At 35.2% G+C, this 27,156-nt stretch overlaps 1 protein-coding gene across 8 annotated transcripts in view; it reads left to right on the forward strand.

The window, feature by feature from the left end:
- PCDH9 (protocadherin 9) overlaps positions 1–27,156 on the forward strand; it is a 669,079-nt gene that overhangs the window by 477,070 nt on the left and 164,853 nt on the right. The window lies entirely within an intron of this gene.

The following is a 27,156-nucleotide window of genomic DNA, read 5'->3' on the forward strand; positions in this document are numbered from 1 at the left end:
ACACCGCAATATTTTCATTATCACAACGGCATTGTCCATCACTTGCAGGATACAACAAGACAAAACACATGCTACAATTTCTGGGTGGTCACAGTCCACTGGGACTAATGTATGAGTAATGCACATAGGGATATTTTGAAAATGTGGTGTGAGAGACTGAAATGTTAATGGTTAAAGGCTTAACCAAATGGCCATTTGCAAACATAGGGAGTGCTTTGCTGATGATGTGCAAGGTAAAAGCCCAGGTGCAGGGGCATGAGCACCAGAGGATGACCAGGAAAATCCAACCTTTGTTTAGCTGATCTGGGTTTTGAGCCAGGTGAGGAAAAGGACAAATAGACAGCTGATCCTGTGAGGGGGGATAGTGCTTTTTATTGTGCAGTCTCCTCCCTTTGAGAACATGCTCAGTTGTAAAACTCCCTCCAGGGAAGGTATTGGGACACTCACTTACAGGCCTGAGGATTTTCATCCCTTCTGATGGGACATAACTGGCTTTATGTCAGAGGCTCACCTGAGAGGCAGCTGCTATGTCTTAGAAGGTGTCATAAACTACCAAAGACCTCTGAAGAGCCTCAAAATGTTTTATCGGACACTGTAAAAACTCTGGGGAAGTACCTGGGAATTCCCGCCTGAATCTCAGTGTACATTAACTCAATGAACTTCCTGTTTCATGTGCTCCCCCCATCCATGACAGATCAGGATTGCAAGCATCATTTCATTAGATGGACAGCAAAATTGCAGCAATCAGCTCTTGTCACTGAATTCAGAGGTGGTGGTATTTTTCCTTTCCATTATTTTCTTTACACTTTCTTACTCTTCTTTCTTCTTTCTATACTTATTTATACTTTCTTTGTCTTTCTTTCTTTTTTTATATTATTACATAAATGATATTTTTACTCTTTTTTATCTCTACAGAAATTACCCATACCTCTTTTCCATTGCAAACAAATTGTTTTAGAATAAGCCCTACATATATATGCAAATATTTATGAACACCAATTATCCAGGTCATTTCACTCTAATCTCCCCAAGGGATGTAGTAACAAGAATCTGAGTTATCGTCTCCTTCAGGGACAGGTCATAACATACTGGTTTACTGCTATTTTCTCAGCCCCCTCTCTTCAACTCTACCTAATATTCATTTATTGCATCTTACTTTTCTAGATATTCCCAGTATTCCCTCTATTTTAAAAATCAACCCAAATATTATACTTTACAGATGATCTAAACTTACATTCAGTGATAAAATAAATTACTGAAGAATGTTGAAAGAACTTAGAAGTAACTTGAACAACAGTTCCACACTTCACATTATATGGTGACAAATCTCACTGAGTACTGAGGTAAAGAACTTCAAAAACATCTGCTAAACATAGACACAGGTAATGATAAACTAATCAAATGCTTTTGTGGATGACTGTCATCCAGCTTTACCTAAGAACAGACGAGCTGTCAAATCAAGGTAGTCATTGTTAGTATTCAGTCAAGAAAGACTGAAGAAAATAGTTCATTTGAATCTCTTTCATATAAATAATATCTTTTCTGCCAATTATTTGATCTGAATAGCACATAAATAGAAATACATCAATCCTAGATTCACTTCTTTCACTGCCATGCAAATCTTGCTGTTAAATTTCTCAAGAAAACTGCAGTCTCCCTTTCCAATATTCAGCAATTTACAGAGAAACCCTTACTGTTACAGTTGGTGAAAGGAGAATATGTCACATTAATATATTTATAAAATTTCTTGTGTGCTTTTTCCTTAGTGAATGGTGATTTTCATGTCTGTAGTTCTAGTAGTCTGTTTGAAGTAATGTGAAGAACAGTAGTTTTCTTTGTGCTACAGTAGGGAATTAAACGGTCTACAAATATATGCAAATAAATATCCCTGTTCTGGGCGAGATTTCAGGCTGTTACACTGCCTGAACTTACCTGATATCAAGGACACACATAGTATCTTCACAAAAGGATGTAAGACGCTGTTGTGTCCATGTGTGTGTCCTGTGGGGAACGTCTTTGACTGTTTAAATGTGAGAGTGTTAGGCACACAATACAAAAGTAGCGGGAAAAAACTAAAACCAAGCTACAGCACCTTACTGATTTGCATTCAACAGAGGAATTTATTACATTTTCCTTTGGAGCTTTTTTACATTTTTTCTTCTTTTAAAGATAAATGCACAAATACGGATTCTTAAAAATGGTAAAAAAACCCATATTGAAAAGGAATCCCAATGAACTGTATTTATTATAGCTGGTCAGATAATTTTGCAAAACTTAATAAAATCAGGAGCGTTTTCTTACTTCATGGCCACCCAGCACCTAATTTTACTAGAACCATAATGCTACAATAGTTAAAATAATAAACCAATGCAAAAATAAACTTATTGCAAATATTTTTATCTTCTAGTCTGTAAGTTTGTGTTGGAAGAGAGATGATTATGGCTGTTGAAACTCATCTTTTGCTCAGGAATAAGTTGGGTTGCTGTGTGTTCTTTAGCTTGGCTGCCCAAATGACTAAGTCTACAGCTTGAATGGTAATATTTATACACATGAAATCTCTCGAAGATGAATTCTCTTTTTTTCTTTGTAACTTATGACTTCTGAAAGATGTGAAATGATTTAATCAAATAGATAGAAGGAAAGATAGGGGAAAAATCTGATAAGCATGAAATCCAATGTAAGATGTAATTTTCCACCAATTTAGTATCTACCATCAAAAGATATAGTCAGATAGGGGTTGGGGTTGAAAATAATTAGTTTCTGTTTTCTGTTGTTTGCAGGGTGAATTGGGACACAGTCTGAACAAATGATGTTTCTTGTAAAACTGTATTAAAGCAATATCTAGAAGAAAATTGTGGAAAAGCAAAACATTTTCCTATTGGTACCCAGGTCTCAGGAATTTACAGTTGAAAATATTAATGATTTTTTGCATTAGTCTTGACTCCAGGAGATAAAGTCCTTAATAGTTCATCTCAATCTTGACTGAGAAATGAAACGGCAGCCTGTGACTTCGTAAATCATATATTAATGAGATTTTATAACTTTCTTTTGAGAAAAACTTTTATTTCAGTTTTGTTGTTTTTATCCCTAAGATATGCAAGCCAGCTCTTAATCATTGTAGAACATTTAAAAAAAATACATATAAGTAATTATCTGTTCTCATTATTTTTCCTTTTAATGGAGAAACTTGTCTTGTGTAATCTTTGGCTAGTGTCACAGCAAACAGAGTGTAATAAATAAGTACAAGTGGTATTACCAGGACAGAGAAGAGGAAATTTATATCCTTTGAGTTCTGCAAGCAATGGAATTTTTTTTATTTTTTTAAAGAAAAGCATATTCCTTACTGTTAATTTTTGTAATTTCAGAAGCATATACAGAAACCTTTTCATCCTTGTCCTTGTTCTTCCATCTAAAAGGCAGTTTTCATTTTAAAGAGATGAGTCTTAAATTAAAGACAGCTTCAAAATATTGTTGATCTGCCTCCTGCTGCTGACCAAGAAAGGTAGATGTGAGGCACCACATGTGGTAGAGAAAATTCTGCATTATGGCTGGATTGGTGGAGCAGCAGTGACAGGGACAGTATCAGGACACTGAGTATTACTGTTGCTATTTTATTGCTTTGTGTTTGTCTCTTGATGTTTGTCTGGTGCTGAAAGAAGATAGGGACAATTGAAGTGACGTGACCTATCACCTCATATGTGCTGTGACAGTTCTGTCTGTGTGCTATGGACCCAATCACTCCCTGGGTAGTATAACATAATTTCAATTGATTTTGCTGGGAGTTGAACTGAGGCAAGTAAGGGCAGAATTTTGTCTTTTGGCAGCCTTGGTTCTGTGCTTGAACATTGCAAAGGCAAATAAGGGTCTGTGTGATTCCATTCCTTCTGAGTAAACTACTGTTTGAAAAAGATTAAAAAACCAGAAACTTGCTGCAATGTCATTATCAGTTTGAAGCCCCAGCTTGTGTCACTGTAAAAAGAAGGGGAACATAAGCCAAGTTTTTGAAAATGTCAAGAATTATCTCTGCTTTGTCAGATTTGAGAGTGGCATCATGGGGCTTAATTAGACATCGTGTAATAGAAAATGCAGGGGTGTTAGTCAGTAGTGAGTGTCTTTCACAGAGATATAAACATTCATGCTGCTGCATTATTCGACATCTTTCCAGTGAGCTTGTGAATGACCTAAAATATAAAGAAAGATTATTCTGCTATGAAATGTCATGCTCATGCTCAGGTAGAATTTCTTCCCTATTTGTTTCAAACAGGTCTCTCCAAATATACTTAAAACTCAACTGCAATCATTAGGATTTTAAAAATTTAAACTAGAAATTCTATAATTGGTGTTTTTGTTATTGGAAAACTTAAAACCACGCTATGATTGTATTTTTTTTCCCTTTGTGAGGCTTTAAATTTGTATGCAGTTGAAAGTTTTGTGTTCACAGGATTCAACTGTGCTTTCGTAAAAGTGTATGTGCATGAACTTAAAAAAAGTCCTGATACAATTAAATACAAAAGTTTTTCAGTTCCTTGAATTTTGGGGATATTTTTGAAGAAACTTAGCTTTATAGAAATGTAATCTCTGAAAATTATAGAAAATACTAAATTTTAGAAAGTCAGTAAGTCCAAGATAAGCACTGTTAACAGTGTTTTATGCATAATTTCTGAATTTTTTTTTCTTCAGCCAAATTATTAGAGCTTTGGATCATACCAGATGACTGAAATTTAAATAATTCCAAAGGAGACACACATACCTAAACATATTATATTATTTGGCTGTAAATAGTAGGTAATAAGAGATGTTTGCAAAATGCCACATATGATTCATGGTTATAATACACTTTCCTTCCTGTGATGCTTGAATGGATACTAAACTGTGACAGAATGGACAGATTATAATAAGATGCATAGTGAGAGAGCTGTTAATATATTTGCAATTATCACAGAAATAATAATTACAAAAATAATAGGTGGGGTTTTATTGATGTAAAACTGATGTGAAAGAAGCCTTTTGTACTACTTGAAAATCTTTATCCCCTTCACTTGCATTGGTGTACAGGATGATTCCTTTTTTTTCTCTGTATTAGCAGTTGCTACTTTCCTTCAGAAATTTCAAGTACTCTTTGTTCAATTTATGAGATTTTTTTTTCTTAATTATGCTGCTCGAGTCTGATATCACACTTTTTTATTTACCAGGTTGGTGTAATAAAATATATCTTGTATCCTCAGTGATTTCAAGGGGCTAGAACAGCCTTAATAGAGTACAATTGTCCGATAAAAGGGTGGGTGCCTTGAGCCCTTTATGTTTGATCAGTCTGCCAATGTCCCAGGAAAGCTGAGTTCCTTGTGTCTGACTGGTCTGTCAGTATCCCATAATGGAGACTCCACTGGACAGTCTGCTGGATCAGAGGGCTGTTTAGGAACATGTGCCAACAGTATACCAGAGTTGAATCCTTTAATTTAAACAGGTTAGAAAGAGGGATCCCTGTCCTGGATCTCCCCATTTTTGTCAACTACGTTATCCACTGTTGGACAACAGTGTCCTTGAACTGTTAACTAATCAGTTTAGGGAGCAACACACTTTTATTAACAAATATACTGATAATAGAAAATTGTGACAGATTAAGGCTCAAAGATTGCTGGTGGTAGTAACTGACTGCAAAAAATAATTTGGAGCGATATAGTGACGAGCTCAAATCACCCAGAAAAACTAGCTTAAGAAAATAATCTAGTGGACATAAAGTTCTTACCAATAGGCATTCCCATTGGGTAGAAGGTTCAGCCCATTGACTGATCCCAGAAGTTATAATGTAGGAAGTAACGACTGCATTTCCTCCTATTATTTTTGTACTGGTATAACTTCTGCTAGAATGGGACTATAACTTAGAGTTTTCTCAATCTTATTGCTAGTTGTCTTCCTACAGTAGTGTTCTTAAGATAAATTAGAGAATGAGTAAATCTTTTCCCCTGGGCCTATGAATTTGCATACTGCATCACTTCCCTTGATGTATGGATATACAAATGGTAGAAATATAGAAATTTATAATGATGGACACCATTTCAGCTCTGTAGAGAAATGCATGACAGTGTCTTTTATGTTATCTACTTCTGGGTTAGTAAACACAAAATTAATACTTCTGAGAATCTGGAAAACTACAGTTTAAACCTGGTTTTATTATCTTAGACCTATCCAACAGAGAATGCAGTAATGCATTAATTATGGAAATATTTTTACTAATGTAACATCCTGTCACATTTTGCCATCAAAACAGCAAGAACTGTAGCTGAATCCATTGAAAGTAGTTTAACATAAATTTCATTTGGTTTTATTCCCTGTTTTGAAATTACAGAGACATACCTTAGCCTAGTTAGAGTTTTGCTATGAGAAAAATGGAAGAAGTATCATCATTCCAACATGCACAAGTTTTCCTTTTGCTGGCTCATTAGAGGGAATATCTGTTCAGTAATTCTGTCTCTAATTAATTACACTTTTTACACATCTGGTTCATGCAGAGAAATCCCTAGCTCTTATCTTAGAGATAAATTATGCTTTTAAAAATAAAAATGTCATTTTAGTGTTTTCTTTTACTAGGGTTGAAAAAAACAAAAGCAAAACAAAACCAATTTAAAACACACACACAAAATAAAAGAAACACAAAACAAATTAAAACAAAATAAAACAAAACAAAAAACAAACAACAAAACAAACAAAAAACCCCAAAAACCACCAGCCAAACAAACTGAACATCTTTAAAAATAAACTTCGCAACAACTGCCTTTTTTCACCAATTTTCCAAATAATGTGCTGCATTGTAACCTGTCAAATTAAATTATATCCATCATGTAGCACTATAGCACCTGACTTGACATAAAGGGATGTGCAGGCAAGGGTTATACATGAAGAGAGGAGGATTTTATAAATGCCGAGGATACATTTGTGTGTTTGTGTATCCTTACTTATCTCATAATTAACATGCAGAAGCAATATTTTGCTCACATTAAGTGTTTGACTTAAACCTCCTGTACCAAAAACATTTTGAGTGCAGAAGAAAGCTGTGTCCTTAGCTTACCCTGCCACCCTAAAACACATTGCTGTGTCTGTTATGCAACATCAGTCATCCAAAGACTTGTCTGTTAACATTTGTGTGATGTAAAGGTATTTTAATTCTGGAGGGAAAAAAAAGGGACTTTTTTCCCCCACTTGATATCATCTAGACTTCTTGTGTATGTGTGTGTACTTAAAAACTGGGGAGTTTTTCAGCCACAAACAAAGCTTGTGAGTCTTAGAACTACTCTTAATTTATTTGCAGTCTCCATTATTTGTTATAATGCTATTTTATTTGTAATAGCAGATTAGCAGAATAATTTGTGTTCAAAGGATTCAAAACTCCAAAAGTCAGCTAACCTCATTGCTTCAAAACAGTGTTAAATTCAGCGTTAGATCTGGTCATATGACCTTGTACTTTTCTTTCATGTGTAAGCATTGTATTACCATAGTTGGCAACTGTAATGCAGATCATGTAACAATATACAAACTTTTCACTTTATAATGGGTCCTTTCTCTTTTTTCTAACACAGGAGCTTTTATTTTTGTTTTGTGCAACATCAGCAAAATGATAGGCTTAAGCAAATAAGGTATTAATCACATGGATAATAAAATTATTAAGGAAATTGCACATGAAACTAATGCATTGTGTTGTCAAAAAGTAACAGTTTCGTTTATGTGCAATAACTAAAAAAGGCCATTTTTGTGTTAATGTCAACTTTGGATCAAATCAATACTGATTCTGGTTTTGTTCCTAGGGTTCTATTGTTTAGGATCTCTTGAGAACTGTTTCCAGTCATTGAAAAGGCTGAAGCAAAGTGCCTCAGAAAGCCAGCCAAAGGCTTTTATTTTAGCAGTGCAGGACAGAGAGTCCCTGCTTTACTTAAAATGCAGCTTTCATGGCCAGATAGCATTAGCATCTATTTTAGTATTTATTCCTACTAATCCGTAGGAAACATAATTCATCTTTTAATCTATGTTTTCTGCATTATAGAACTATGGATTGGAAGAGTTCTCAGGAGATTGTGTAGTTCAGCCTCTCCACTGAAGCCAAGGAGCATGACTCTTGAATAGTGACCATCTTACGTTACCCACGGTTTTCCATAACTGACTCTTGAAAATCCCCGGAGATGGAGATTTTACAACTTCTCTGTGTGATCTAACTCAGTGCTATACAAAAGCCTTTCCTAAAGCTGAGTAGACATCAAAAGTCACAGCTTGTAGCAGTTGCTCCTTGTTTTACAATTTGTCATTGCCAAGAGTTTCACAGTTGTGATTAGAAATGTCCAAGTAGTTTTAGGCTTATTCTCCTCTTAACCCGCTTTTCAACAGACTGAAAAAGCCAGTGCTCTCAATTGCTCCATCAGGCAGGTATCTCACTATCTTGCTTGTCTTCAATACTGAATACTGAATGCTCAATACTTCACAGTTTCCCAGCATCTCCCTTGAACTGAGACAAAAATTGAACACGTATTCCAAGTGCAGCCTTGCTGGGATTGAGTTAAAAACAATAATTTACTTCTACCTGCTGACCACAGTTTTTTTGATGCAGACTTGTGTGGGATTTTTTTGCTACAGTTTGGTCCTACTTGACCTGTTGTTCACTGTGTCACTCAAATAATTTTCAGGCTGGCTGGTACTGAGCCAGCTGCTTCCCAGTGTGTACCAGCACATGGGTTTATTCCGTCCCAGGTACATAGTTCTGCACTTTGCTGAACTTCATGAGATTTCTGTTAGCCAGATCCTCAGCCTTTCAGCCAATCATATCAGCAAGCTCTTTTAATATCCTCTGAATCTCATCCAGTCTCATGTATTAAGTCTATATTTGTGAGCTCTAGGATACATATAAAAAACCTGAGGACAAATGTAAACACAAAGTAAGGGTTTCAGAGTGTGAGTAATACCTCTGCTTTTCTCATCAATAGGCAATATCTTTTTGCTTCCCTTGGCGTCACAGATTCCTCCTGTGAGCTACCATCTCAAATTTTATGCTTTGATCCTCATCTGGTATTCATGAATAAAACAGGTCTAGGCAATACTAGTTTCATATATGAACCACTAGAAAAGTTTCATTCTTCATGGATAATGCAAACCCCAAAACCAACTGAAGAATATATGTATATTTGTTGGTGTGTTTTTCTTTTTAAAATTTTCTTTCCTTTTCTTTTTACTTTCTTTCCACAAGTGCTCTGGACATGCCCTGTTGAAAATCCAGACAAAACTTTTTCATTAAATAGTTTTGACTAGCAAAGAATTCCAAAGTGCACAGAGAGCAGACACAGACAATCTGGAAATGCTATCAGATTTATTTATTTTTTAATCATAGTATGATTGAATCAATAAAAATTCTGCTGCTTCAGAAAAAGAAAATAATTATACATAGTTTTCTGTGAATAGAGGAAAGATTTCTGAAATCCTTTCTGATTTATATTTGTGGTACATATAGCAATGACAGTCATTATCAAGTTCTACAATAGACAGTGCATTTTCTTAGCATAACAGAAGAGTCAAAATATTAAAAATAACTAGTAGAAAATATATTAAAGAATTCTTTAAAAATGTTGTGTTCTTATACTTACTTTCTATTGATACCAGTTATGACACAGTATCCCTGAAAAATACACATATGAACCTTATAATTAGGAATTGAGTTTATTCATTATTAAATAAACAAATCTGTATTTTTGATGTGTCACAGATTATGCAGTTATGTAGATACATTTTCTCCCAAGGAACCAATTCCTTGTTAGCTTATTATCACTCTATTTCCATTTCATATAATATGAAATATTTTCTATCTGTAACAGTAAGTCCATCCTTTTGTAAGACTTCTTTGGTGTTTTTGTTGTTCCTTTATTAACCTCAAATAACCTCAAATAAATTCACAAGGAAAAAAAAGAATGACAGGACTAAGCAGACTTTTCTTCTGTGAAAACAGATTTTTACTTATGCTTCACTATTTTTATCCTTGGTTTGGCTTGGTAAAGTTATTTTAACAAGACAGATGCAAAATTTTAATAGCAGGTCTGATTAGAATTGTTGTGATTTAATGAATGTTCATATAATATTTTGAAAAATTCTGATAGACATATTATGTACAATTTTCACTTACTGCCTGATTACTAGTGATTTAGAGGAATGTGTCAGTGTTTCTACAATTTGATGTACAATTGATTTTCCCATTCCCTCATGCCATTCCCTTAGGAAAAGCATTATGTAAAATGAGAAAATAGAAACGAGGAAAGGTTTTGGGGTTTCTTTCGCCCCTCAAAATTCGGTCATATAAATTGTTTATAGCACTTCATAAATAAAAAGTCCTTGACAAGTGGAATTGACTCTTTCTATGGCTTATACTCAGGAATGCATATTCAAGGTAAGCCACCAACACAACACACTGGGAACTGAGTTTTGAATAAATTCCTAAATGTACCACCCAACAACCACTGGCTTTTCTCCTATTTGTTTACTGCCTAAAATAGAAGTAATTTCCAGTATCATCCTGTTATAGTACTTTTCTTGGACTTGACATTTTTGCTAATGAGAATTGCGATGGCCATTTCTGAAATGTTCTCCTTCTAAATGTTTGTTTCTTTATCATATGGTGAAAAAACTAGAAAAAGTAACCATTATTGTTTTGAGAAAAACAGAGCATTAACATACATTTGAAAGACATTCATTGCCTATCAAATACTTTGACAATATGGGATTATAACTGAGGGAATGTTTTGATAACTTAACAATTGTCCATTATCAATAAATTGGGTTCACTTTTTAATGTTACTAATGTCCTTACAACACAGCAATTGCTATTTCTCGTATGGGTTGTTAAAAGAAGTAATTATATGTAGTGAAGTGAAATATTGTCACAGTTCAAATATTCATTAAAACATGATGGAAATAAAAAAATAATATTTTATTTTTTTATTTTGGGAAAATTGCAGCAATGAGACTGAGTTAAGATTTTGTATTTGGTCTTTTCAACTTTATTTTAAATATCCTTATTAATAATGTGAAAATACAGAGAGTGATGAGGTAGGTATATTTGAAGATGGTTTATTTAACTTCAAAGAGATGTTCATTCAAGATCAGAGAAATTGGTGGGAAGGTATTAGGTGACCAATGTAGCTGAAACAAATGGTAAATGAAACATAATACAATACATTAAAAGAGTAGGGCAAAATATGTTAGAATTTAATTCAATAATATAATTTCTGTTCTTTTATGTAATATATATCAACTTAAAAAAATCCACAACTGTATTTGTGTAATTTCTAGTGGTACAGAATTTAAGAGACGTTTGAGCTTCACATATCACTACATTAAAACAAAAAGGCAAGATTCTAGTATGCATAAGAAAAGGGATAACAAAGAATAGAAAATATATCATAATGCTTTAAACAGTTCTTCTTGAGTGCTATGCAATACTGTCTGTCCTGTCTATCTTAAAGGATATCACAGAACAAGAAGTGATTAAACTATGTGTAAAGCAATAATGGAATTGTAATGAAATTTGTAAAAAAGTTGCATTGAAAGAAACAAAAACTACTGCAAAAGATAAGAGGAATGAGGAGCATTATAATAGTAGTTTTTTCTGATTTATGTTATGTATGACTTATTTTCACATACCAAACTCAACATGACTGTTAACAAAAGGAAACAAGGACAGTAAATTGAAATTAAATGTTATGGAATCCAAAAATACTTTTAAGTTTACAGTTGTTTTATTTATGTACATGTAAATGGTTTATGCAGCTCATAAAAGCAGGGCATGATTTAGGTCAAATATTAAGGAGGTTTAAAAGAAGAAATAGTGACGTTGACGATATATTTAATTTCTCTCAACAAATTATAAGCCATTTTTTTGAAATGAGAATTTCAATCTAAAGGTTAAAGTATGCTCTCTTTTAGATTGAATAATCCTAGATCTGCCTGTTGTAGGTTTCTTATATTGTCCTCTGTCAGAGACAGGATATTGAACTAAATAACTCTTGGACACATTCCAAAGTATCAGTTCTCTCTTTTGCTCAGTGCACCATGTGTTTATACTAAAACTCTATTAATACCAAACTAAATGCAGGTTCCCTGTAGTGATGCACAGTCCTTATTTCCAAAACTGAGAAGGGATAAAGAGCTGGAAATGAAGCCAAGGACATTACTAATGAAGGGAAATAGGTGATAGAAGAAATTATGTAGATGTAGATATATACAATTTATCAGTATAAGCCCAGGTAGGAGAACAGTATGGGAGGTTCAGTTTTGATCTGCCTTGATCTGGTCTTCAGTTTAAATACTTAAAAACAAAAGTACCACTCTCTGAGTTTTGAGTCATATTTGTTTCCTCCTACGTGAAAAAGAGAAGGTACTACATTCAAGTTTCAGATTGTGAAAACTTTAGGAAAAAAGCTAATTCGTGGCCCAAAATTAATTTAGTTGTACATGTCACAAGTATTTTCTATTGCAAGAAAACTAACTTGTTTGAACTCTTCTTATTCTTCTTATTCTAAACAAGTAGTTTTGCCAAAGTCAGTCCCCAAAGTCGCAGTGTTCAGTGGGTAGAATTTATCATCCTTAAATCATTCTTTTATCTGATGCATCAGGTAGACTTATGTGCATTTCACATATTTTCAGACCATACTGTATTGGCAGCTTTTTAGTTCAGACTGTTAAAGGCCTTTGTTTTTTAGGGTCTGTCACAAACTCGGAGTCTCAAATACATTAATGTATATTTCTAATCAACCACTCTAATTACATTGCTAATAGCTGCCATTGAATTTGGTGTCCTCTGAATTTTAATTTTCATACTTATTCTGCTGTAAGCTTTCTGGTCACTACCAAGGTAAACAATTAGGAGATTATCTGCCTGTTACCCAGCCACCAGCAAGTGCTGAAGAGACACTGTCTTCATAACAAGAGAATATCCTCATCCTTCATGCACAGTTAAGAACTTGCAGCTGACTTGACTGCATTTGGAGCTCAGTGGATAAAGAGTCCATTAAATCATTAAATTTCTTTTAGGTATAAGGGTTTTTTAAAATAACATGATTACAAGGACCAATGGCCAAGAATATCTCTCCTGTTGTGGCCATCCCAATACTGAAACAAATCTCTGCCAGAAGTTTCTGGATAGAGTCTTCCAATTTCATAGCAAGCCTAAGACCAAGATATGCATTTCCACTTTTTTTTTTTTTCTTTTTCCTAGGACCTAGGATGGTTCTTTCAAACCATCTCCAAATATTTAATTATAAAGAAATTTTTCTTTTCAAAGGCAAAATATTTTGGTTCTCCAAAGTGCTAAGACAAGCATCTTTGATAGAAAATTGCTAGGCCTGAAAGTAATAAAAATGTTACTGAGTGTTACATATACAATTTGTTTCATTATACATGCATTATACAGCGTTATAATTTACATTATACAACATAATAATCTGTTCCATTAAAAAAAAAAAATAAGTTACCTGAACGTAGTACTAGCATCTTCTCCCTGTTCTTCATGTCCTTTAGCTTCATCCTTCAAAAAATTCTGTATGTAGCTGGTAGATTAGCATGGATTCCTATTTTCCTTAAAGATTCCAAACTCCATATTTTGCACCAAGCTGCCTAGTAGTTTACCAGCATATATGGCTAATCTGTACACCAGATGTGCTACAAATTATTCTAATGCAAAATCTGTGTATTTCTTGAAGTCTGATTTAATCCTTAGCTGTCTTCATTTCATTCTGGGCCACAATGACCTTAGTTCTCTTCTCTAGGATTTGATGTGCCATAAAATCACTCCATTCAAATGAACTTGATGTCACAGCTTTATCAGTTCTTACCTTGTGAAAGTTGATGTTTTCTGGTGCACTGAGAAAGGGACACCCCCCCCCGCCCCCCAACCCGTTTGTTTATGTCTTTGTGAAGTTCTGATTTTTTTTTTTTTTTCAAGACTTTTAAGGACAGGGTAATTTTCTTTTCATTATGGTATAGAAGACAGAGGATCTGAGAAGAAGATGAAAGAGAATCTACTGTTCCCTTACCTTGTATCACAAGCCTTTTTTTCCTCAGTTCTTTCATTCTTACAGATGTTCTTTCTAATTATTATTTGTTTGATTAACTACCCTTCTAATTGAAACAGGATGGAAAAAAACACATTGCACTGAGATTCGGTCATTCATGTGATTTAACTGACTGCTAAGCAAAGTTTAAAAAATAGTAGTTTTTTTGTTTTTAAAGGGGAGAAAAGATAGTCCTTTAGTGCAAAATGCAAAGATTTAATAAAAAAAAGTGCAAAAGAAAATGTTTTCTATTTGGAAAGTACTTGAAGGTCTTAGTTAGATCTCCATTATGGAAAAAAAACTGGGGAAGTAAAGATTAAAAAAAAAATTATTTAAATTAATTTTTGACATACTCAGGACTCCATGTTTAAATGAATATTTTCTGTTAAAAAACAGTGATCAGAACACAAAAACTTGAAATACACTGACATGCCCAGTACAATACATGGCACCTCTTGAGAGCTATGATTTTTGACTTAGAAATTTTACCAATGCAACTAATGTAATAGGCAGCATAGAAATACTATCACCAAATTAAGAGATCACACATCTCACCAGTTCCAGGAGAACCTCTAATGCTGACTTTGGTAAATAAAGTCGTAACATCATGCTCTTATGTAGAACCCCCTCTGGTTTTGCCCAGAATCTTATTGATGAAACTGTGGAAGCTACCTGCTAAGAGAAAGTTATATAGTTGAGTCTTTGACTTAATAAATGGTGTACAATAATCTAGGTTGCCAGACACCTATAACCAAAGATTCATTAAGTTGAGCTAATTAAATAAACACAGTCAGCCAAATAATAAAGATGAGAGCCATGACCTGTAACAACCTCAAGTCCTTTCTATGACACAGAATTAATCTTTAATCATGCCTAATGGCTGCCTGCATATTTAATGTCTGCTACTGTTACTATCCTGCCCAAAGGGAATCTTCAGTTTCTTTCCTTCTTTCCTTAGTTGTTTTGGGAATATGTGTTAATTACTCTTATAGAGAAACAATGGTGCAGATTTTCTGAGCTTATCCTTTTTTCGCTTTTATTTTTTTTTTTCCCATCATAACTCTCAGAAGTGTAAGTACACATAAATTTTAGTTGTGTCTTCAGTGGGATCACATTTAGGAATAACCTCAAGAGTTCCAACAGCATAAGTTGCATTAAAGTTAGGAGAATGAAAGTTACAGTTTGATACACGTTTCAGGTCAAATTGAATTTCTTGCTGAAATGTCTAAGTTGGCAAAACTGGCACAGCATATCAAATGTGCTTTGATATTCTTAACAGATGTTTTTTTAATAATCTTAGGGGAAATTAAGAATTTTGTTGCCAATCTCGTTTTCTCCTGCTCTGAGCAGGAGGAGCTTAACCATCAGTTTTTACATTCATTTTTACATTTTTTCAGTTCTTTGATTCTGCTTAGTTCTAGAAGGGAGAAAGGTGCTTCTCTTAGAGCTGTAGATCCCTTTAAGGGAGAATATGCCCTGTCAGTTTTTCATAGGCTTTCACACTGTCGGTGAAATTTCTATTCTAAGCTCACAGAACACTTCTCTTCACTGCTGCAGAGAAAGATATGTACCATGAACATAGTTTAACTAGACTTCTGCCTTTCCAGGGTAACATGCATTTAAAGAAACTGTTATAAAGTTGTCCTTTACTGCAATCAATGCCACCTTTTGAAGGGCTATTTTCAAGACAGAAAAGTTCTAGGGAACTAGCAAAAGAGGATTTTTTTTTTTTGTTTTTGTTTTTGTTTTGTTTTGGGGTTTTTTTGGGTTTTTTTGTTTGTTTGTTTGTTTGTTTTTTGTTAAGACAAACCTTTTTTGGAGAATGAACTTCTATGCTACTTTCAGTTACCAGAAAAACAATCCCAAACAAATCAAACTTCTGAATGACCATTGCCAAGCACCTGTGGCTATTAATCTTCTACTGTATCCTTCTGCTTATGTGATTTGCCATTCAGATATTTATCTGCAGCTCAGTCTCTACAGGAACCTTTGTCTATCTGTCTGAAATCAGCTAAGCGCACTTTTTATGTGTGGTGATGCTTTTTTCTTCTAAGTCTGACAGCAAGAAGGCACTTCAACAATAAATAAATTCCATTATCATCTAATTCTGTAAATCACTGAAGTATGTGCTTAGTGTTCCATGTCTTGTGAACTTCACATATCAGATACCCAGCCAATGTAAATTACCATAATTTCACTCATAACTAAAGTCACTTTGATTTACACTAGCTGTAGAATTTAGTTAGCCTCAGTATCGAGAGCTGCAGGTGGTTCCTGAAGAGGCTTACATGTATTACTTATAAAGCGTAAGAGTTCGGTACTCTTTGATCAAGTTCTTTTAGATATTGCATGTGTGAATAAATAAAGTTTATAACAAATTTACTTATTTGAAGACAATTGATGTTACATGGAAATTCTGATTTAGCAGAGTGATACATAATATGCTGAAAACACAACATGAATGTAATTTATGCTTAGCAAAATATAGCAATTTCAATATATAATTCAATAACAATGCCAATGTGGTTCTTATTATCAGTCTCCATAATATGCTCAATGAAGTGAGGTTTATATCTTGTGTAAACTTGGTTTTCATTTTTTCCTCTATTTTCAAATTTTCATTTATCTTCAGATATAGGAAAGTGAATAACTTACACCAGTTGAACCTTTGAATTCAGCAGCTTCCTCCTTTTTATATTTAGGTAATTTCCCAAGTCATTACATTAATGGTCATAGGCTATTTAAATACAGAAAGAAAAACCTATTTTTTTACTTTTAAAGAACAGAAACATGAGGCTCTGTCTCAGCCCATTACAGAAAGACTGCAAAAGCACAACACCAGCAAAGTGTTAAACACAGATATGCACAATGAAGCTAAAACAGATTAAAAGATCTGCACATCATTTTGTATAAAAAAATAAAAAATATGCTCAAAACATCCCTTTTCATTGTTTTATAGTACTTACTTGCTTTATCTGAGTGACTTTTAGGCCCCCATTTTTTCAGCAGTGGGCATAAATTGCCGATTGTATGAGCAAGAACCTGATGTGTATGAGCAAAGTCAAAACATCCCAGTGATCCAGCAGAAATCCAGGGATTGCACTGTTTCTTTGGGTAAATATATACATATTTTTGTACCTCTGGACTGAAAGATACTCTTACAAAAGACAAGAATCTTTAAGTAGTAATGGTGAGTTATGGTGTCAACACATATGGGATGTGGTGCAAGTCCTTAGCATGATCCTATCATCCAGAGACTACTCACCCGCATAGGTGGAAAAGTAAAGTCTTCCATGGTTGAATTTGTCTAAATTCAGGTTCAAGCCAGTTGATGGTGTTTTTCAAACTGGAAGACTGACACTTATTGCTATCTGACCTCTCACTCTGGATGTCCAAGCTCTTACAAATAGTGGCCAAGTCACACAGTCAGTATTTGCGTAGATAAGTGCTGACCTTGTTCCTGTTTTTTCTTGCTATTTGCTGAAGCATGCCTGACTGGCTGTGTTTTTATTATTTCAACCAGTGCCAACTCTGTAAAGTTTAAAATATTTTATCTGCTCATAACACTGGGAGCAATTATTTGCGTAATTTTCCAAATACTTGTTGAGGTACCAATTATCTCCCTGGACATGGAGCAGTTGGAGCTCTGCATGGGGACCATCAGGGCAGAGTTTGGCAGCATTCATCCTCTTGCCCCAGCCGGGGCAGGGCAGCCAGGGAGCACATCCATAGGGATTGGAACAGGCTGATGCCAGGCTGTGGGCCCACAGACTCAGCAGTGCCTATGATGGGGCAGGGCAGGATGGCAGGGAGCTGAGGCCAGCCCTGCTCTGAAGTTGATGGAGCAGGGTCTGATGGCCACAGGGGACTGACATGGGGTCGTGGGCAGGGTACAGGGAGGTCCTTGGGGGCCTGGGCACAATGAATCCTGTAAATACCCTCAGGGCCCTCACAATCCTTTTTCTAAGCCATTGTTTTCCTAGGAACCTAATTTTTAAGTACAGTGTTAATTGTTAATTCCCGAGTATATTAGCTTTTACTTGCTCTATTAAAATACAACTTGTTCAATACAGCCTTTGATATCAATCATCCACATCATTCTGTAAAAGTATTGTGTCCTTAGTATTTATTACTCCATTAATCTTTGTATCATCTGTAAACTTCACTAATAAAAAAAAGCTACTTACTCAGTAAAATACTGGTAAAATGTACAGAAATTGTATTGGATTTACAAACCTCAGCAGGACCACAAGAGGTGCTGAGTTAGTAGGCCAGCACTAGCAGATAGAAAAGTACAGAGAGAAAAGAAAACCTTTCTCCTTCCTTTAATGTTTCCAGTAAGATATTGTGCTGTGTTCACAGGGAGTGAAGTTGTTTGGCCACAGATTCCTCTGTCAGTCTTTGGAGCACTTCAGGATATGGGACCCATTGTCTTAAATGAAGACTGAAAGTAAGGTGCTCAGTACTGGTAGTTCTGGGTGATGCCAATGCATGGTTGTGTTTTGAGGCAGTGCAGTGCTCAAAACCAGTGAGTTTTGTGGGAGTGGTAAAGAGATGATGATGATGATGGCGATGATGATGATGATGAAACAGCATCAAGAACCTCACTCTGCAAATTTACAGTCCTGGATAACTCTGCTTGCAAGGTCAAATTGTGACATTTTTTACCATTCTGTATAATAATGTAGGATAATTTATATTTTAAATAATTAGCTAGAAAATTTTATTATATTCTATTATTTTGTGAACTCCTGTCACATGCCTAGCACCTGCTCACTGCAAGCCACTCTTGTTTCCAGCACTTTACAAAACCTATAGGGGTTTTGAAGGATGATAGGATTTCTTTTTTTCAGTTTTTTTAAGCTATTAAAGCTGCTTTAAACTACTGGCCTTATTTGATAAGAAGTCCTGCTGTCACATGTTTTTGGCTTTTCTAAATCAAATAGAACACACAGAGATGAGCTGTACTAGGGGACTGAAAGAACAAACAGCTCATCTTGTGAACTGAAATGTCTGCTATGAAAATAAGAGCATCTTCAAGACACAATAAAATGCTAGCAGTACTGAAGCATTAAAATGGATGTGAATTTATATAACTGTTTGCCTCTGTCTTTTTCTATTCTGTTTCTTTGAAGGTAGATAGGAATGTAAGCACATAAAAGTGGGCTAAATTAATATAAACCTTGTGGAGTAGAATATCTGCATTTCTAATCACGTGTTGTTGGGATGGAAAGCTTTATTTAAGTGCACCTTTGTCTCTTACCTAGACAAGTAGGATAAGTCTAATGAGTGTGAGCAGACATTGCTTGTATCTGTATAAACCCTATCAGTGCCTTTTGTCAGGCAGAAAAATTATGATAAAAAGGAAAGAAGATTAGCCTTTGACAGTGACAATTCTCTATAAAAGATTTAATAGTCATTGATGGTGTTTAATATGTAACATACTGGATAACATTTACCTTTGCAATGGAACTTCATAAGGAAACAAAAGCATTGGCTTAGTGGGTTTTAGCTGTAGTTGGACATTATGTGCTACAGAAATCCGAGCAGAGCCCACTGTTCGAAGAGTTCATTGTTATTCAGTTTGTTAACATGACAATGATCAAAGACATGCAGGTTAAACCACTCATTTATTCTAATTGAAATGACTGCTTCACTCTGTTATAGGTTTTATCCTTATACTGTTTATATCTAGCAAAAGAATAATTGGTAACCTTAAAAGTGTTACAGCAAGTGGCATGGCGCATTCTGTCTCCAGGGGCACTGTGATTTGATGCAGAAGGACCAGCATTTTAAGAGCAGTCCAGTTTTTGCTTCTCACTTGTAATAAAAGTGATGGCCATTTACTGAGGAGTGGGCTTCTGTCAGCCATCCAGGTAGCTTGATACTTTATTTTGTATTATAGTTGAAAATATGACAATAACAAAAGGCTCTAAGCAGACTGATGTATATCTACCTTAGGTTTTCTTTCATTTCAGAAAAGCATGCAAAGGCTGGCTTTATGTAATAATCCTATTGATTTATTCAAATCAAAAATAGCTTTGTGTTAGTTGGAGAAGTTGGTTGGTAGGTGGACTTATTGAATGCCTTCTTTACTTCAGTCTTTACTGCTAAGACCATCCTTCAGGAATCCAACTCCTGGAGGCAAGAGACAAAAGTCTGGAGAAAGACAGGCTTTCTTGATTGAGGAGGATTGGGTTAGAGATCACTTAGGTAAACTTGACACCCACATATCCATTGGCTCTGATGAGAAGCACCCATGAGTGCTGAGGGAGAGGGCTGATGTTATTGCTAAACCACCCTCAATCATCTTTGAAAGGAAGGCCAGTGGTGTCCTGGGATGCATTAGGAAGAATCTGGCAGCACATCAAGGGAGGTCATCCTATCCCTCTGTTCAGCCCTGGTGAGGCCACATCTGGAGTACTGTTTTGAATTCTGGGCTCCCCAGTTCAAGAAAGAGAAGGAACTATGACAGCAAGTCCAGAAGAGGGCTAAGAAGAGTTAAGGGACTGGGGCATCACTCTAATGAGATAAAACCGAGGCAGCTGGGAACCTTTAGGCTGGACAAGACTTAGATGCATTGATGATGATCTCATCAATACATACAAATATTTTAAAGGTATGGGGCTAGACTCTTCTCAATTCTTCCCAGCAACAGGACAAGGACAAATGAGCACAAACTTAAACACAGGAAGTTCCATTCAAATATAGGGAAAATCTTTAATCTGAGGGTGACAGAGCACTGGAACAGCCTGCCCTGTGATGTTGTAGAGCCTCCTTCCCTGCAGATATTTGCAACCCTTTTGGACACAATCCTCTGCAACTTGATGTAGGTTAGCCTGCTTTAGCAGGGAGATTGGACTAGTTATCTAATCCAGCTAGGATCTCCAGGTGTCCTTTCCTAGCCCAGCCATTCCTAGATTCTCTGATTCCACCTGTTGATTCTTGGTACATTTTATTTGCAGTGTGTCATGTCCTGCAAATTAGTTGTATTTAATTTAAATTAACTGACCTTTTAGAATTGCAAAATAATTGTCTTCCTTGCAGTGAGAGAGGTGCTGGCACTGAACTGACTAGCTTGCTCAGCAGTTTGAACATCATCAAAATATTCAACCAATTGCTTCAAAATAAAAAACTGATGAATGTGCATATTCTTTTCCATTTTATATCAACTCTTATACTACTCACATCTCAGAACCAACCTCAGAAACTGTAATTAGATTTGAAAATGATAAGTGATAGAGTCTGCCTTTTTTAAGAACCTAAATTAAGTTGTATGATTAAAGTTTTGCACTGGTAAAGGTTCTGCTCTTAAGTCTCTGTTTGGGGAGGACTACCATTTTATTTTCTGTATCCAAATGATGGTTATTGTATGGTGAAATGGACAAGGTATGGTGGTGACCCTTTCACTGGAAAGTAGCAAATTAAACTACCAGCACCATTGTGAAAATTTTCTACTACACAGCTTTCACTACATAGGAACAAGACCACTTGTTCCTGAGAACTTTCCTGAGAAAGTCAATGTGGTTCTTTCCAAATTGGAATGAAAGCAGCACTAGTATAGTGTTTATGATCAGATAATAGTGCTGGTTCACACCTGAGCCTGCATCTCACCTAGGTGGGTGCATGTATTACCTAGGAAGTGCAGCTGGGCATCAGGCTCAGCTGTGAATTCATACTTTTAGTTGCCATCTCCAATGCGTGAAGCAAAGCAGGAATACTCATACACTTGGGCTATGGACTCAGCTATGAAGGAGCAATTACAAACTGAGGTAACTATAAGCAGATTTCTGTCTGCTGCTGCCTGTAACCTGGGAAACTGAGTCATTGTCAATACATTACATCTACAGTCTGGAATTAAATGTTCAGATTTGAGACAAATATTAAGCCATGGCCTATTTCCTGTCCTTGGCTGCATCTGGAAGCCAGACATGAATAATGGTCATAACTGCAATAACTGTTGGGATGCCTGTCTAAAATAAAATTGTCACAATGACTGAATTAGAAGTATGATTTGCTTTATTGATCTTTGTTAATGCACTTCTTTTTATTTTTTCTTTTTTTAAACAAAGAGTTGATAATTCTTTCTCCTATCATCAGGAAGAAAATGATGGTTGATATGTTACTCTTCTGCTGAGATTATGTGTCTTTCCTCAAAATAAATTGTCTAAATACCTGTCTAATATCTAATACTAAATATAAAGTACATTTACACATCTATGAAAGCAAGGTCAAAGCATCTCCTCACTATATTTGTAGTAATGAGATGTGTAGGGAAAAAAGAAATGCGTCTAACAATATTAACAGTGTACATTTCCCTTTGTTTCTGAAATCTCAATTATTTTTCATTTATTCTTTCCCTGCTCTCTCAAATCCACATGGTTTTCTAATCACCTTAAGTGAATACTTACTTTTCATAAGAGCAAAGTATAAATAATACTTGTATTAGATATATGAAGTACCACTGAGAACTAATTATATAGTTATTATATAGACTCAGATTTGCTTCAATGGCAGAGATAAGCTGAGTTCCTTATTTTAGCTAATATTATGAAACAAGATTTTTTTTTTCTTGACAGAGACTCTTGTTCCTCAAACATTATTTCTCTGTCCATATTCCTGCATAGAACATAGCTGCAAAATAGAATTTAGATTCAAGTTCCTCCTGCGGTGGCTTACCTCTCTCTTGCAGTTTTGTCACAACAGGTGATGGAAAAAAAACCCAACCAAATAAACATTCAAAGACAAGAAAATCCTGAAGGCCTGAAAATAAGCCAGAATAAAAATATAATAATGTTATTTATTTTTACAGTCTACTGTGACATAAATAAACAGTAAGAATGAATGATGGGAATAGGAACAGTATATTAAGTAAGGACAGGAACATTTTAAAAGCACTGCTTCTTTCTCTGAGAAGCAAGTCAGTCTTACTTTTCTCTGACTTTTTCATTTTTTTTTTCTGTTCTTCTCACCTTCCTTCACTTCACAAGCTTTCTACCCCATCAGTTAGGCCAGCAGCTGAATCAGCTGGTAATTGAGATAAACGTTAAGTGAGTGATTAAAACTTAGCAGTGAGCAGGAGCTCACTGGTTGGCCATTGAGAGATTAGTAGATAGAAATAGAAAAGCAATCTCTTAAAATGATAATGAGAGAGAGAGTGTTTATAAGTCATGAAATGATAATTGGGAGATGCCTATGGTTTTACAGCTCCTGACAGCAGCTTGGAACACGTTATGCCAGAGCACCTCAGAACTGTCCAGCCTGAGATCTTGCTTTAGCAGTTTCTCTACATTATTTTATACTGTTACTCTTAAGATGTAATATTAGCCACACAGGTGTCAAAGAGAAAGCAGCGACGTAGTCACAAAAACTAATCGACTGTGTTTTCCTTATATCACTGACTTGCCACCGTGCAATCATCACCCTATCTCCCTTAAGCACGTGAAGGTCTTAGGCTCATATTTTTATGTTCTAACTTATAAGAGTGTGGGTCAATGCAAATAAATTCTCAAAGGGTACAGTGTTCATATTCTGTACGTTTTATTCTGGACTAGTTTTGTCTTCGCATTTTAGATCAAATGCCTGTTATTGGTTACAGTGCATTGGGAATATGTCTGTGGTAATATGTGAAATGGCCCTGTAGAAGCAGATGCATAGAGTGAAACAGGTGGTGTTGAGGACTCTGTGTCCTCACTGAGCATGTTTTAGGATGTGTATTTGTACTCTTGAGAGTAGTTCTGGTTTGATCATGTGGACTGAGTACCCATTACTGGTGTCTTAATTTAATCCAAGAAAAACTCTGTGTGCTCTAGTAATTCTCTGTGCTGTGAGCCAAAGAGCAGTAAATGGGAAATTCAAGACATCCCCTTCAAAAATGTACTGCATATAGCAAGTAAAAAGCTAGTGTAGATGTTCTTACTTAAAATACCTAATTAAGACTACATGAATAAATACTCAATAGTTAAGTCTTGACTAATATTGAAAAACTACTTAATAAATAGACCTCTTAAAACCTGTAATGAGACTGCTTCACAATGAAGTGCTTCACAGTGGGAGTAAGAACATTAAAATCTATCTTAAAGTAGTAAATTTTAAACAATGTTCAGGATCCGTAATTGATGGACTCATTTGCAGACCAGAATTAAGATATGATCTTTTTTCATATTAAGAAAATAAAAAGGATAAGCTGTTTCAATGTGTTCTTTATGTCTTTTATTCATAGATTCCTACTGTTTGTCTGGACTGCAATTGTTTACTTACCTCTGTTTAATGCAAACTTTAGAAAGAAGCAGGCATCCCAACGTTAAACATTCATGGAAAAGGCTGGTTGCTGACAGCTGTTAATATAGTGGTGATTAAAGAGAACTTTGAAGGTGTGTTCTCCAAAGCAGAATGTTTAAGACATTTAAGCTTAAAGGAAATGGCCAGTGGCAAATAAAAAATTTGTCTTGCAACAGTATTTTTAAGTCACATGTCAATGCCAAGCAAGGTTGACAAGAATAATAATATATAATTCCTTTTTAAAAAGTAACCCCAAAACTCAAGTGTTTAATTATTGATCCAAGTAATATTTTCCTTTCTAACTCATCCAGGGGCTAAGAGCCATTAGTTAAAGCATCTGACAGAAACTCTTCCTAAAGGATTAATGAAATGAACTCTTCAGCAGTTTGTGAAAAAAGGAATTTTACACTAGTAGATTAAAGAAAACAGACATATAAAGCATACTGAGTCACTTAGAAAGAATAATAATTACACTAAGATTTCTTCCATTCCTCCTTTTCCTGTACACTGCTTTGGAGTGATAAGTGGTACATCAGTCTAATCCGAATGGCAATTAATGTTGCATGTGAAAACAAAATAATTTTCAGACTAAGTATATACCTTTATACATCCTCTGTTACTTCAGCACCTGACATATGTGTGTATTTTATATATACATATACATATATTGTGTAAAAACTAACTAATGAATATTGATTAATAAGATACTGCTCACTCTAAGGAAAAATATCATAATTATGGGCCTGTTTGGTATTGTCTTTCTCTTCTTCTGACTGTTAAGGTGTTCATGAATTATTTGTACAGAAATATTTCACACTGTGTGTGTGTGGCATGTTAAGGTATTGAAGTTCTGTTATTGCTATTTCTGTTAGAAACCTTTTCCCCCATTCTGTATAGTCAGCATACAATTAAAAAAAAAATTAAATACCCTAAATTATTTTTGAAAATCTATTCTTGTGCCCATCGGTGTTTCTTGAAGCCTAACACCTTTAAAAATTGAGTTCAGAGAGACTTTGCCAAGACATTACTGGAAGAGAAAGGACTTAAACACAGATCCTAGCTTTATGTCCCACCCTTTAGATCATTTCTTTACCCTTCCAGCCTTTCTGTGGTCACAATTCTTATAAATGTCAGTGGGAGCAAAATTACTAGTGTTAGAGTTACGAGCCAAGAGTGAGGAAAAGCTGACTTAGATAAATTTTATTTTGCACTCTTGCAAGCCAATTTTCAATAATCCACTTTATGGCCCTCTACACCCTGTTGAATTGTGGGATAAAAAAGTGCAACTGACATAATTCAGCACATTGCATCTAAAGGTAGACTCATTTGGAGAGAGGTGATGTAGAAAGTCAAAATTAAATTGGTTTGGTTTATTTCAAGCCTCAGGAGCTCTAATGACATAAGCCATTTCACCTAAACAGGTATTTTTAGTGTTTCATATAGAATCAAAAAGTGTGCACTGGAGTTCCTATCTATTGTAGAATTAAATCGACATTTTCACTTGGGTATACTCCAGGAGTGAAATTATGGCCCCATTCAATCTGATGGAACTTTTTGCAATTGACTTCAAGAGGGACTAGGACTTCACCCCAGGAGTGTACTTTCAGGCTAGCTAACATCTTTTTTTAATGTACCCCCTACACAGCCTATTAAATATTCTTGTCATTACAGAATACAGAAGAGCCCATTTTCCAATTTGTCTCGCTCTGACGAGCACTGTTTCATAGAGCTCCTCTCAACCCCTGTTGTTTCCTACTTACTAGTTAGAGCATGAAAAAGCCAGTGGGTCAGAGGTTGCTTTCTCAGTCATCACATATACCTTCTAGTAGCTAACGGAGCATGAAGGCTTCCTAACAGGCAACCTGAATTTAGTTACAGGCTTTTGACATACCTGGTCCATCTTTTATTTGAAGATTTTTATTATAGGCATGGTTTAGTAAAAAACCCCCATGATTTGAAACAGCTGGCCTGTGGAAGTCATACGGAGAGAAGGCACCATGAGAAAGGACAGGAAAGCAAGGTTCTGAGCATCTCTTGTGCAACCACAACAGAAAGAAAAAATATCCTGTGTTTTAATTACTATATCTTTTGTCATTCCTTACAAAAAAAAAGCTGCTTTAAGTTTGTAGTACATTTCAATAGCCCTGAAAACAGATTACCTTTGTACATGCATAGAGGCACCCCAGAGTCGGTGCGTGCTGCCATCTCTGCAACAGTGTTCCACAACACTGCCTACAGCTAACTGGAGGACAGAACTCAAAGAAAACACATAAAACCGATTATTTTCACCCAACAGTGTTTTTTAAGGGATACAGGAGGGCTGGACTTCATCACAATTAAATTTGAGATGATAAAATATGACAGCTGAAAAAACACAGAAGCTGATGGAAGGTCAGATCCTTCACACAAAAAACTTTCAAAGAGCTCAAAGAGATTTTCTTTGGATTTAGTGGAAAACTTAGAACTTTCCTCTAAAGTAGTTAGTTTAGTGAACATTTATCTTCTACCTAGATATTTATATTAAAGAAATGCTTTCTTTTCTTTGTTTAAACACAATAAAAATCAAAATCTTAATGATAAATTATGGGGTGCCCAAAGTCTGAATTAACTATCTGTTTACTTAATTGTAACCAAGAAAATATATAATCCTCTGTTCATGTAGTATTCTGATCATACAAAATACATCAAGAACCATATAAATAAAAAAAAAAATAAATCTAACAGATGTAGTCTCATGAAGAGACAATTATTGGCTTGATTTTCATGCAGACATTCAGATACAGAAACCCATGTGATCAAA

The sequence above is a fragment of the Pyrgilauda ruficollis genome, unplaced genomic scaffold, assembly GCF_017590135.1.
Source record: "Pyrgilauda ruficollis isolate IOZ18807 unplaced genomic scaffold, ASM1759013v1 scaffold82, whole genome shotgun sequence".
NCBI lineage: Eukaryota > Metazoa > Chordata > Aves > Passeriformes > Passeridae > Pyrgilauda > Pyrgilauda ruficollis.